General features: G+C 38.2%; 1 pseudogene; it reads right to left on the reverse strand.

The window, feature by feature from the left end:
- Nucleotides 1–1,532: 1,532 nt before the first annotated feature.
- LOC141679767 (uncharacterized) overlaps nucleotides 1,533–15,443 on the reverse strand; it is a 166,993-nt pseudogene continuing 153,082 nt past the window's right edge.

The raw sequence follows: 15,443 nt of genomic DNA on the forward strand, positions 1-15,443 counted from the left end.
GGCGCCATAGTTCTGTCAACTATGTGTGGCCGCCCCGCTTCTAGCGCGGGCGCGCCGTGCTTCTGAAAAAAGATGATTGATTTTTTTTCATACTAAAATACAACAAGTCATGGGTTGCCTCCCACGAAGCGCTTGGTTTACGTCTCTAGCTTAACGTGAAACCTCGAACTCAATTTTCCAAAAGAACGGCGTTCATCACGTCGCGGTTCGCCATATCTCCATAGTAATTCTTCAATCTCTTCCCATTCACTTTGAATGATTGGTTGGGATGCGTATCAAAAATCTCCACCCCCATGTGGAAATACAGTTTTGACCGTGAATGGCCCTGACCACCTCGACTTACATTTTCCTGGAAAAAGACGGAGACGAAAGTTGTACAATAGAACTTTCTGACCAGACACAAATGACTTGCGCACTAACCTCCTATCATGCCATCTCTTGACTTTTTCCTTGTACACTTTGTTATTCTCATAAGCTTGTAGTCGAAACTCCTTGAGCTCATTTAGTTGAAATATTCTTTTCTATCCAACAGCTTTCATGTCAAGATTTAACTTCTTCAAAGTCCATTATGCTTTATGCTCTAACTCCGTAAATAAATTACACGCCTTCCCATACACCAACTGGAAAGGAGACATATCAAGAGGAGTCTTGAATGCTAATCTATATGCCCAAATAGCTTCATCTAGCTTCAAAGACCAATCTTTTCTTGATGGACTCACCACCTTCTCCAAGATACGTTTAATCTCCCGATTAGACATTTCAGCTTGCCCATTAGTTTGAGGATGCTAGGTTGTGGCAAGACAATGATTTACGTGATACTTCTCCATTAATGTAGTGAACTTGCGATCGCAGAAATGCGATCCCTCGTCACTGATTATGACTCTTGGCGTGCCGAAACGCGTGAATATATTCTTATGAAGGAAGTTGATCACCACCTTAACGTCATTGGTTGGAAAAGCTTTCATCTCGACCCATTTGGACACATAATCAACCGCCAACATAATATACTGATTATTGCAGGATGAGACAAATGGCCCCATGAAGTCGATTCCCCAAACATCGAAAATCTCTACTTCGAGAAGCACATTAAGAGGCATCTCATCTCTCTTGGATATATTACTAACTCGTTGGCAACAATTACATCTCGAAATAAACTGATGAGAGTCCTTAAACAAGGTAGGCCAGAAGAATCCTGCTTGAAGGATACGGGCAGCTGTCTTCTCTCCGCCATAATGTCCACCATACACAGTAGAATGACATTCGCGCAAGATTCCCTCCGTCTCACTATATGGAATGCATCGCCTGATAATCTGGTCAGCTCCCTGTCTAAACAAGAATGGCTCATCCCATCGATACCACTTCGCCTCATGTAGAAAATTCTTCCTTTGAGTATAAGAAAGCTCTAGGGGAATAACATTACTCACCAGATAGTTCATAATATCTGCAAACCATGGCTCTTCTTCTTGCACCCCAAAAAGTTGTTCATCGGGAAAAGATTCATTGATCAACGTCTTGTCTTGTGAAGCCTTGCCTTAATCTACCAATCGTGAGAGATGATCTGCTACCTGATTCTCTGTACCTTTCTGATCCTTGATTTCTAGCTCAAATTCCTGAAGTAAGAGAATCCATCGAATCAAGCGAGGTTTTGAATCTTTTTTCGATACCAGATATCGAATAGCAGCATGATCAGTGTAAACTGTCACCTTTGTCCCAAGCAAATAAGATCGAAATTTCTCGAAACCACAGACAATTACCAGCAACTCCTTCTCTGTAGTAGTGTAATTCAACTGAGCACCATTAAAGGTTTTACTAGCATAGTAAACCACATGGAAAACGTTCTGCTTCCTCTGGCCAAGAACTGCTCCAACTGCATAGTCACTAGCATCACACATCATCTCGAAGGGCTGGTTCCAATTAGGTGCAGTAATAACAGGCGCTGTAGTCAAACTCTTTTTCAAGCTCTCAAAAGCAGCTAGACACTCTTCATCGAATTTGAAGGGAACATCCTTCTCTAACAGAATTGCACAAAGGCTTAGAGATTTTGGAGAAGTCTTTAATGAATCGCCGATAGAAACCCGCATGACCAAGAAAACTGCGGACTCCTTTAACTGAGATTGGCGGAGGAAGATATTCAATGACCCCCACCTTGGCTTTATCCACTTCAAGACCCTTGCTAGATACCTTGTGCCCAAGAATGATACCCTGTTGCACCATGAAGTGACATTTTTCCCAATTGAGCACCAGATTGGTCTCAACACATCTTTTCAGCACCAAACCAAGATTATGCAATCATTCTTTATAAGAAGTCCCGAACACGGAAAAGTCATCCATGAACACCTCCATATTAGTGCCAATCTTGTCTGAGAAAATAGCCATCATGCATCTCTGAAAAGTAGTAGGGGTACCATAAAGTCTGAAAGAGACTCGACGGAAAGTGTACGTGCCAAATGGACAAGTAAACGTAGTTTTATCTTGATCTTCTGGAGTAATGCAAATCTGATTATATCTCGAATATCCATCCAGAAGACAATAGTACTCGTGTTCAGCCAACCTTTCAAACATTTGATCAATAAATAGAAGTGGAAAGTGATCTTTTCTTGTGGCTTTATTCAGCTCTCGATAATCCATGCATACTCTCCATCATGTAACTGTACGAGTAGGGATGAGCTCATTCTTCTCATTAGCTACAACGGTAATGCCTCCTTTCTTAGGCACACGGGCTCACCCACGAACTGTCAGATATAGGATAAATGATTTCTGCATCTAGCCATTTAAGAATTTCCTTCTTCACAACCTCCTTCATGATAATATTTAGTCTCCTTTGTTGCTCAACAGTTAGCTTGCTTCCTTCCTCAAGCAATTATTTTATGCATGCAATAATAAGGGTTGATTCCCTTGATATCTGCTATAGTCCATCTAATTGATAATTTAAAATCTCTCAGAATTCTCAAGAGCTTGTCTTCATCACTTCCTGAAAGGTCAGATGCAATAATAATAGGCCAAGTAGATGCATCACCTAAAAATGCATACCTCAAGTGATCTGGCAGTGGTTTGAGCTCAAGTGTAGGAGTTTCTTCAATAGATGGCTTGAGACGCTTTGGAGAATTTTTCAGCTCTTCCAATCCAAGAGACTCGAACGGCAAGTTCAACTTCCTCTTCCATGGGAATGCATTCAAATATTACATCTGCTCTTCCCCTTCTTCATCTTCACTATCAAAATCCCCCGTTAAGGCTCTTTCTAATGCATCAGTCCTTAGCAAGTGATCAAGCTCCGAAGCCACTATGGAGTCGACCAACTCCACTTTAAAGAACTCATCTTCATCAATGGGGAATTTCATTGCATTGAAGACATTGAACGTGACATCTTGACCTTGAACTCTTATGGTTAGTTCACCTTTTTGCACATCGATAAGAGTTCGACCCGTAGCTATGAATGGTCTTCCCAAGATAATGGGAATCTTCTTATCCTCCTCAAAGTCTAGAATGACAAAATTAGCTGGGAAGATGAGCTTATCCACCTTAACCAAGATATCATCCACTACTCCTCGCGGATAAGTGATGGAACGATCAGCCAACTGCAAAGACATGTTCACAGGTTTTGGATCAGGTAGTCCAAGTTTCTTGAAAACGGACAAGGGCATCAGATTGATGCTAGCTCCCAAGTCACACAAACACTTGTCGAATGACATATTGCCAATGGTGCAAGGTATCGTGAAGCTTCCTGGATCTTTAAGCTTAGGAGGTAGTTTATGTTGCAGCACAACACTGCACTCTTCCGTTAGAGCAACGGTTTCCAACTCCTCAAGTTTTAGCTTTCGAGATAGAATACCCTTCTTGAACTTATCATAGCTCGGCATCTGTTCTAGAGCTTCAGAAAAAGGTATGTTAATGTGCAACTTCTTGAAAACCTCCAAAAACTTGGCAAACTGCTTATCAAACTTATGCTTTTGAAGCCTTCTCGAATACGGCGGAGGTGGGTAGATATGTTTATTCCCTGTAATATCCTCAGGAGGATTGCTTTCAACAGCTTTCTTCTTCGGTTCCACCTCAGCATCCTTCTGCATAATCTTTTCAGCTACTATCTCATTTTCTGGAATTGGCAAGGGTGTAGATGCACCTGCATTATGAATAGAGTTTTCAGAATCTTCATCTTGTTGAATTTTGGGGCTCGCAATGTTTCCAGATATCAAGGTGATTGCCTTCAACTCTTTGACTTCCCTCTTTCCTAGATTAGCTTCTGTATCACTAGGAAGAGTTCCTGGTTGACGGTTCAACAAAGCATTGGCAATTTGCCCTATTTAATTCTCAAGAGTCTTGATAGAAAGTGCTTGGCTTTTGCACATACACCTCAACTCCTCCAATTCAGATTTTTCATTAGTAGATTGACCGGAACTTTCATGCGGTTATTGTTGAAGTTGGAGTTGTTTTCTTGGTGCATACTGTTGTTGAAAACCATGAAGGTTGAATTGCTTAGCTCCAATCTGCTGATAAGGCTGTTGCACACCACCCTGATTATTGCTCCAGCTGAAGTTAGGATGGTTGTGGTTGTTAGGATGATAAGTGGCAGGAACTAGTTGTTGCGACCTCTGAAAGTTGCTCACAAACTGAGTTGACTCACTAGATATAACATACTGCTCCATTTCATGCGCACCTGCACAAATCTCACAAACATTAGCGATCTGATTAACTCCATAATTAGCCAAAGAATCCACTTTCATCATTAATGCCTTTAGCTGAGCATCTATAGCCGTAGCTGTATCCACCTCCGGAATTTCTGCTACCTTGCCTTGAGGTATTCTCTGAGTAGAGTTCTGATATTCATTAGCAGCCATCAATTTAATTAGCTCATAAGCTTCATCATAGCTCTTAGCCCATAAGGCTCCACCTGATGCTGCATCGAGCATGGGTTTGGACTGCACTCCCAAACTATTATAAAAGCAATTGATGATCATCCAATCAGGCATGCCATAATAAGGACACTTCCTACGCATCTCCTTGTAGCGCTCCCAAGCTGAAAGGCATATTCCATAGCCTATTTATTTATTCGAGGATTTAACTCAACTCAAATAAGAATGTAAGAATGTAACAAGTAAATAGTGGATCTACCGTCAAAGAGATCTCACAAAGTAACATCTGTCAAAGGATTCAGAAACAAGGTTCATCTACAGACTTGTGGAATTACTTCACTGGAAGAAGTTAAAGAAATTGATCAAGCCTCGGTGATATAAATCAAGATTGTGGATTTAATCAAGTGACAGAGATCTTGTCAGGGTATCAAATAGTTACAGGGATTTAATCTGAAGAAAATCAAGTTATTAAAGTCAAGACATGAAGTAACATCACAGAAGTTAGTCACTCATGAACCAGATAGTACATCGAGTGTCAACATTGAAGTGGTGGAATTGATTCATAATTTTCAGAAGATTTTCAGAAGAATGGTTGTTGTTCAAGAGTAGTATTAATTCTCTATTAATTAATTAAGTCATATAATTTAATTAAGAAAATAAATTAAATATGCAAAGATTAATTTATTGATTAATTGAATTAATTGATTAATTAATTCTGAATTAATATTAAGAATTTTCTGAATTATAATTGAATTAAAATCAGTTTTAATTCAGTAGACAATTGAGATTGAACTGGCATGACAATCTGGATTGTCATACCGATTGTCATGCCAGGCCATTCCTGATTGTCTCACCAAAAGTTCTACTGGGAGGAGATAGTCTTGCCAGTTCAATTTGATAGTCTTGCTAGTTCAGGAGATAGTCATACCGATTATCTTACTAGTACAAATGATTGTCATACCGATTGTCTTCCTAGTACAAATGATTGTCATGCCAATTGTCATGCCAGTTCAATATAGTTCTGTTGATCAAATAATTTAAAAGACAGAAGCAGCAGACATTCAAGATATACAACAGAACACAATCAACTACTCAAGAACAGAAGCAGAAGCCGCACAAATATTTCATCTCACTGCTGCAAATTCAAGATCATAAATTTCTAGTTTTAAAGTTAAATCCAAACCACTAGAAATCATTCTCTTGTTCTTGTGTAACTATCTAGCGGATCAAAATCCCTAGAACTTAATTTCAAATTGCTTTTAGCATTTGATTCTTTTTATTGCAAAAATAGAAAAAGTTCATGTCAAATTTATTCTAGATTTGTGATAATTAATTTGAGATTAATCCCTTGTAATCGATACCGTTGTTGGAACACCTTTCAAGTTTAATAATAATTTTATTTAACTTGAATTTTGTTTCACTTTTTTATTCCGTATTAAATTCAATTAAACGGTATTGTTTGTATTCAACCCCACCTTCTACAAACATATTGGGACCTAACAATTGGTATCAGAGCCTTCTAATTAACGAACAAATCAAGATCCTAGACTTTTATAATTTTTCAACTCCTTGAATTTTTATTTATTCAAAAAATTCATAATGACTTCACAAAAAGTTGGAACCGTTAAAATTCCACTATTTGATAAAGAAAATTATATTATGTGGAAGAAGAAGATGCTCTTGTTTTTACAAGTTGCAAATCCAAATATCTGAACTTGTTAAAGAAGGGTCCAAAAATTCCGATGGTTATTGAACCAGAGGTGATAGAAGATGGTGTTGTAATTACCAAAGCTAGAACCTATGCAAAACAACCTGAGGATTTTACTCCTGTTGAAAAGGAAGAAGCCTCCTTGGATTCCAGCCTTCAATTAATTTTAGTTGATTCCCTTGATCCCTTGATGAACAGACATGTGATGATTTGTAAAAATTCCAAACACATGTGGGAAACTATTGAGGTGATTAATGAAGGCACAGAGGAAGTTAGGGAGAACAAGTTAGAGATCCTAACCTCTGAGTAGGAACATTTTAAATCCAATCCGGGAGAAGGAATTACTGAAGTGTTCGAGAGGTACAATGCATTGATCAACAACCTGAACATAAATGGAAAATATTATTCAATCAGGGAGGTCAACAAAAAGTTCCTTTTAACACTGCCAACTCATCTTGAACATAGAATCACTGCCATAAGAGAAGCTAGAGATCTGAGTGAGATTTCTTTGGATAGACTCTATGGTATGTTAAAAACCTATGAGTTGGAGCAGATTCAGCAGAAGGAAGTCTACGGGAAAGATAGAGTGGTCAGCACATCTACTGCTCTAGTAGCTGAAGGTCAACAACAACAACAACAATCTCAACTGTCAGAGGGAATGGTACAGTATTCCAAGGCTGAGGAAAATGTATTAGTAGCAGAATATGATCCTCCTACTACAAATCAATCCAGTGATGATTTTTACTCCTTGGAAGAGCTGGAGCAATTGGAAGATGAGTCAATGGCCCAGATTGTCAAGAGATTCTCCAATGTAAGATTCAAGAGAAATCCCAAGTTCAAGTACAAGTCCAACTACAACAGATTCCAGACAGGTGGATCTTCATCCTCTAACACAAGTAGTGGTGGATGCAAAACATGGATGGTTGATCGGAGCACCATTAGATGCTATAACTGCAATGAGTTGGGACACTTTGCCACAGAATACAGGAAGCCAAAGCAAGTAAGGAAGAACTCTTATGATTCAAATCAGAAAAGTAACTCTGAAAGGGCTTATCTGGCAAAGGGAAGAAGTTGGGATGATACTGATAGTGAAGATGAAGAAGAAAGGAATCTTACTATTATGGCTATTGATGGAAATACTTCATCGTCAAGAAAAGAGGTAAAATTTACTGATGTTGAATTAGTTTATCATCTAGGAGGTTCCTTAGATTGTGCTCGTCGTGATAATGAACTGTTAAGTCAGCAGATCAAAGACCTTGAGAAAGAGGTCAATGAATTAAGACTTGTGCACAATAATCAGACAAATTAAAAGAACAGGTATTTTTTCTAGAGAATAGAGTTAATTGTTATAGAAAACTCGAAACTATTCTCAAAGACAAGATCACCGGTCTTGAGACTAAGGTTAAAGCTTACTTTAATTCTTGTTCGAAGGCTAAAGAGTTCTACAGTAAGCAAGCTGTTAATCAAACATCTGGAATAGGTTTTGATTACAATGCTGTTATTGGAGAATTAGGCATAAACTCCCCTCCTCATGTCTGTGCTAAAGGTAGGGAAGTACCACATGTGCTTAAGGGTGTTGATAAACCCCTCTATAAAGGATTAATTGCTGAACCATTTGATGAGAATGAGACCTCCTTTATTATTCAAGAAGAAATACATGCTGAAGATCGTGCTAATGAGAAGGTTGTTTCCAAGCCAAGTGTGTCGAAAGTTCCATTCAAAGTTTTGAAAGCAACTGAGACTAACTCAGACACACATGAGTTGGATAACAAAAATGCCATGTCTATCATGCATAATTTTCCTGTTGTTAATTCCTCTCATAAAGTATGTGGTGTTTCTAATTGTATGTCTTGTGCTTTTAATTTGATGTATGCTTATTTTAATGGTAAGCATGTTTCTAGTGATAAGACTACTCCTCGTCAGCATGTGAATAATAGGAAGCATGATAGGTCTAAGACTTCTAGTCCTTCTAAGGCTAGAAAGGAGACATTTGTGCCTAAGCCTAAACAGAAATTTGTTAAGGCTGTTTACAAGGTCAAATGTCCAGTCATTGAGAAAGTTGAGAACATTAAAGTTAAGAATGTTGTTTTGCCTGACAAAGGTCAATTGTACAAGTATGCCGGACCCAACCAAGTTTGAGTTCCGAAGAAGGTTTAATCCATTTGTGTTGCAGGGCATTAAACAGGTGAAACCGGTAGTGTGGATTCTTGATAGTGGATCGTCAAGACATATGACCAGAAATAGAGCCCTGCTATCAAATGTGGTTGAGAAAGCTGGCCCAGTGCTTACCTTTGGAGATAACAGCAAAGGTTTAACTGAGGGATATGGCTGTTTGCAAGCTGGTAATGTTATCATTGAACTCAAACTTCTTTCACCATTAGTGATTTTTTATTTCATTTAAAATCTTTTGAAATTACTATTGTACATCATTTCTCTCAAAAGATTAAATGTATAATTTTCACTCATTATAGATCCTAAGTACATTTTATCTCTATATTGCCATATGTTCTGTGATACAGGTTCAGTCTCCAATGGCTTTCTTTTATTGATAGTCATGAGGTTGAAAACCCACGACTTCTATCCCAGATTGTAAAGATAAACACAGAAACAGAACCAACCAACACTCTCTTACCACTAAAATGAAGTATGAATGAGTGTGAGGGAGATAGTGCCTTAGTGCACCATATAAGGGAGTTTCTGCAGTCAACCCAGCAGCTTTGTCTCCTACATAGATGAGTAGTATTTAAACCGAGACAACTGCTAGCCCCCATACATCTTCTCAAAAAGATGTAATGGCTGAAAAGGCACAAAAACAGTTACTAGATTCATTCTCTCAACAGGGTGCGTCTATTGAAATTTGCCTGTCGGCCAGGGTATCCGTTGTAGTGTCACCGCCTCAAACATAAACAATTTTTGATGTACAAGGAAGGTTACACACACAAAGGACGAGTTGACGGAAATAAAAGTTTTGATCATTTTAAGGTCAGATTCGATTGTTCAAGGTTCTTTAGTGGACCAATTGCCTTTACAGGTGTTAGGAGAGGATACTGATCCAAAAGCCATATATTAGTGGTCAGTGTCTACCTCCCCAGGCTTAAATCCCCCATATGCATCTGCGGATAGTGGATCTGACACAGGCGCAGATCGGCAACTTGTTGACAATGATTCAGATATTACCTGACGAGTCACAAGAAAATGTCTTCACAGACATTAGAAGGGAACTTTGATCTTTATGCTAAATTCTTTGGATCATTGTTTACCGTCCCAAAATTCAAATCTAGAACCCTAAAAGGGAAACTAGCAACTTGTAGATTATTACTCAGATTCATCTGACGAGTTTAACAAGGACGGGGATTTGCGAACTCCCATTGCACCACCTGTGACCTCCTTAAGGATGGCTAAGGTGATTTTCCTTGCAGGTACAGCTAAATTTTGGAGCTATAAGAGGAGTGACACACTTGTGAGAATGAGTGTAAACACGAGTGGAGAGAAGAGTGAAACAAATGTGAGGTACACTAAACAGAATCACACACTCACAGTAAGGAAGAAAGAGAAACTACTTGTTATTTCTTTTCCAACCAAGTGAAATATGAGAACTCCTTCAGACAACGGCATACATTCCTTCTCTAAGGGGGAGATAAAAGCTTAAGTAATAGTTTGGAGGATTCCTCAACTAAGGGGGCGAAATAGCAGGGAGGAAGAAAAAGGTAAAGCACATGTACACTTCACTACACCATTGTTGTTTGTAACTACGGATCCTATTGTACGGGAGATGTGGTAAACACAAGGTGATTTCCTAGTAAGGGAAGAAGTTGTTTTCCAAAAGGGGAGTACCATTGGTTTTTATCTGCGGATCCTATTGTACGGGAGATGTGGTAAACGAAGGTGATCTCCTTTAAGCAGTTAATTCTCATAGGGGGAGAAGCAAGAGAGATATGCGTTTCTCATCAGGAAATGTGGTTGTACAAAAGAAGATGAAACTACTTAAAGATATGTTCAGTCTAGAGGAACATCTACTTGGAATCTAGAAAATGTTAAATATAATCCAGAACTTTTCTGCTATTTACTTTGCATTTCTGTTTACATCTTTTTCTTATTTGTTAGTTGAGTTATCCTATAGGTATTTGTTGTTATTGTCTAACAAACAGATAGGGGGAGATTGAAAGGCATATGTCATAGCCTATTTGTTTATTCAAGGATTTAACTCAACTCAAATAAGAATGTAACAAGTAAATAGTGGATCTACCATCAAAGAGATCTCACAAAGTAACATCTGTCAAAGGATTCAGAAACAAGGTTCATCTACAGACTTGAGGAATTACTTCAATGGAAGAAGTTAAAGAAATTGATCAAGCCTCAGTGATATAAATCAAGATTATGGATTTAATCAAGTGACAGAGATCTTGTCAGGGTATCAAATAGTTACAGGGATTTAATCTGAAGAAAATCAAGTTATTAAAGTCAAGACATGAAGAAACATCACAGAAGTTATTCACTCATGAACCAGACAGTACATCGAGTGTCAACATTGAAGTGGTGGAATTGATTCATAATTTTCAGAAGATTTTCAGAAGAATGGTTGTTGTTCAAGAGTAGTATTAATTCTCTATTAATTAATTAAGTCATATAATATAATTAAGAAAATAAATTAAATCTGCAAAGATTAATTTATTGATTAATTGAATTAATTGATTAATTAATTCTGAATTAATATTAAGAATTTTCTGAATTATAATTGAATTAAAATCAGTTTTAATTCAGTAAGACAATTGAGATTGAACTGGCATGACACTCTGGATTGTCATACCGATTGTCATGCCAGGCCATTCCTGATTGTCTCACCGAAAGTTCTACTGGGAGGAGATAGTCTTACCAGTTCAATTTGATAGTCTTGCTAGTTCAGGAGATAGTCATACTGATTGTCTTCCTAGTACAAATGATTGTCATACCGATTGTCTTCCTAGTACAAATGATTGTCATGCCGATTGTCATGCCAGTTCAATGTAGTTCTGGTGATCAAATCATTTAAAAGACAGAAGCAGCAGACATTCAAGATATACAACAGAACACAATCAATTACTCAAGAACAGAAGCAGAAGCCACACAAATATTTCATCTCACTGCTGTAAATTCAAGATCATAAATTTCTAGTTTTAAAGTTTAATCCAAACCACTAGAAATCATTCTCTTGTTCTTTTGTAACTATCTAGTGGATCAAAATCCCTAGAACTTAATTTGAAATTGCTTTTAGCATTTGATTCTTTTTATTGCAAAAATAGAAAAAGTTCATGTCAAATTTATTCTAGATTTGTGATAATTAATTTGAGATTAATCCCTTGTAATCGATACCGTTGTTGTAACACCTTTCAAGTTTAATAATAATTTTATTTAACTTGAATTTTGCTTCACTTTTTTATTCCGCATTAAATTCGATTAAACGGTATTGTTTGTATTCACCCCCCTTCTACAAACATATTGGGACCTAACACAAGCCGCACACAAAGATTCTCCCGATTGCTGCGCAAATTGAGTAAGAACATTCTTGATTGCAGCCGTCTTCGCTATAGGGTAGAATTTAGTAAGAAATTTCTGAGCAAGATCCTCCCAAGTAGTGATAGAACCTGCTGGTAGATAATGCAACCAGTACTTAGCTTTATCCCACAGAGAGAATGGTAAAAGCCTCAGCTTCACAGCATCTTCAGAAATATTGTTGAACTTGAAAGTGTCGCAGATCTCGATGAAACCTCTAATGTGCATGTTGGGATCTTCCGTTGGAGAACCCCCAAACTTAACTGAATTATGCACCATCTGAATCGTGTTAGACTTTATTTTAAAGGTATTAGCCGCAATGGCTGGTCTGAGAGCTGCAATATATCAGTTATCTGAAGAAACTGAATATGAAAGGAAATTGAAGAATAGGCTAAAACAGCTACTCTGGAAGAAGATCGTGAAAGGGTAAATGTATTTATTCAGAGATACTTTAGATTTATCAAGAACCATGACGATCAACATATGTAACTGAGTATGCTTTACAATCCTTGTATTCTACATTTTCTCTTTCTATTTTTTGCATCAGACATAACTACAGAATTTATGATTATTCTACAAGCATAAATTGGGGGATATTGTTGGAAAATGTCTAAGTCAGAAATCAGGATTTGCTGGGATCAGGATTTGTCAATTCAATCAGTATCTGTCATGTCCGTCGGGATTTGCTAAAGCGTCAGGGTCTGCATGCAATCAGGATTTGCATCAGGATGAAGACTGTCGGGTTATCACTGGATTACAGGATAAATCAGAATCTGCGGATTTATATAGTCCCAACATTTGAGGAGTATTATATTTTCGGTTCCTGATTTATAGAATCGAAGTTGTTGATTAGATATGTATAGAAACTAGATAAATTATACTGTAACATATCTGAGTATGTCTCATTAGATCATCCACATTTAAAGTTCCAACTCTTGGTATATTTTGCACGTTAGGCTGTGGATCTTGAGGTTATGGCGGCGGTGGCCCTGCCTGATTCCCACCGGGAGGTATAAGTTGTTGATCCGTGGTCCGAGCATCTTTCTGACCTCCGCCTAGTAACAAGGGAATCTCCTGATTCTGACATTGAGTTCCGCCTTGAGTTTCACCTTGAGTTCCACCTTGATCCCGACCATCGACTTGTGGAGTTCCATGGCCATGTGCATGGGTTTGATTATTGTTCGTTGTAATTCTAACGTGATAATACACGCAAGCGTACGCGATCACAAGTAGTATAAGATATAAATCAAGTTCGTTCCCACAGGGACTGGTTTAGGTTAATTTTAGATTATGCACTTATGCAACAATGTATGGTTATCGTTCAATGTTAAGACAATAAGAAATTGAATTTTGATTAACTAATAGATTATACTGTCAAACATTAACTACGAGAATTAAAAGTGATTTACTTATATGAGATTAAACATAGGATTCTAACTTCATTTAATACTCCTTTCAACGTCTATGTATTTAACCTTAGCATGTGATGGTGATGACAACTAATCAGATAACACAAAATTAGTATACGCCAACTTTTGTTGTACGTATACCCTACTACTAAGCATCCACAATTAAGATAGAAGATAGCAGACACTAATTATGCTTAGACCCTATATGTATATGAGATTTGAAAACATAACGGTTGAAGAGCAAGTTATTTATAGTGATTACATGGGGAAGATAAGATGGTTAAAATTACCTACGGATCATGCATAACAAGTATACATGAACCTATGCTAGCATGGAAAGTTATGAACCTCTATATTCACTTTCACTTCAATGGAGATTAACAAACAATCTTAGGTGTTAGCTACGCATCAAAGACGAATAGCACAACCAAACTAGGAAATCATAAATCACCACACAGTAAAGATTTAGAACAATTAACTATTGAAATCCATAAATAAATCCACTAGAACTCCATGACAATGATTAGTTCATAATCGAACTCATCGTCACAATGGGTTCCAATGAAAACATGATAATAAACAATATAAGGGTAGTAGGGTTCAAAGACAAATCGAAAACGAACAACAAAGTATCAACTATATTGAAGAATAAAAAAAGTCTTCTTCTCCGTAGCCGCCTTGTGCTCTCTAGGTCTTCATATTGCTCTCCTTTGGCTCCCTTCTTATTAAAAATGAATTATTATGGGTATATATAGGCTTCTGGTGGACCTGGGCTCTCCAAATCTCCAATTTCAACACAAAACAGGATTCTGGCACAAGGACACCGCGCGGCCGCCCCGCACTCCCGCGCGGGCTTGCGCACTTTCTGCATCCCTGGCGCGCCCTCCCCGCTTCCTGCGCGGGCGCGTCGCCTTCCTGCACTTTGACTTTAATTCCTGTTTTGGCTGCAGTTTGAGTTCCGTTCGTCAGAATTCGACGATTCAATAGTCCACGCGAAACTATTGAGATTCTATACAACTTGAGAATGGTCTTCACTTCAAAATCTGAGCTCTTTTCAGCATATTTTCTTGAAAAGCTCATTTATTCATCCAACTAATGCATGTAATGCAATAACACAAAAACACATCAAAAATACCAATAACTTGAATCGTAAAACCAACTTAAGCCTGTAATGAAGCGCTCCAAGTAGATATAAAATCCACTTATCAAGTATCTCTCCGATTTCTGTTTCATGCCAAATTATGTCTTCCATCTCGGTTATAAGTACGGGCATCCCTATTATCCCGATTATAAGTACGCCGGTTTCCTTCCATGTATCCGCCATATCTCCCCGCCTCTTTCACGCTGCTGAAACCTTCTTTGAAGGTCATTTCCATAATCCCGACCATATCTATCTATCTAACCGCGAGGAGAAGCTCTCTCAAGGTCACGGTGCCGCTCCTAATCTCCCATGGGATTCAGGGGCACACGTGTTGAACCACAGGGCATCATATTTCCTTTATTTGCTTCCCTTTTCCACTCTAGAAGCAACATCCTCAGATCATCATTTTTCAATATAATACCCAGACGAGCCTTCAAAGTGGTGAAACCTTGATGTTCATTTATTGGCAAAGCTTTAGCCTGGCGCAGTTCATCCAATGTCCTCCCAGATCGATGCAAGCTATCCGATTATCCACCAGCGGTATCTCTCGTCCATCAGTGTCTTCAATAACAATTTCAACAATTGGGGTTGTGTCGTCAGAGTAATTCAACTGCTGCAGAGTGATCGACACATGCCCACCATTGGTCTGACAATGGCCAAGCGGAGCACTTCTCTCAACCTTCGGAGCTTTTTTAGGTGCATGAGCATAACGAGTATGACGTTATTCGTAACTGCATATTTATAATATAGGTCGCAACCTTTCCTTGTTTTACATCGCTCCACTATACTTAGATTTAAACTGAAGTTAT

This window comes from Apium graveolens, chromosome 8, assembly GCF_009905375.1.
Source record: "Apium graveolens cultivar Ventura chromosome 8, ASM990537v1, whole genome shotgun sequence".
NCBI classification, from domain to species: Eukaryota; Viridiplantae; Streptophyta; class Magnoliopsida; order Apiales; family Apiaceae; genus Apium; species Apium graveolens.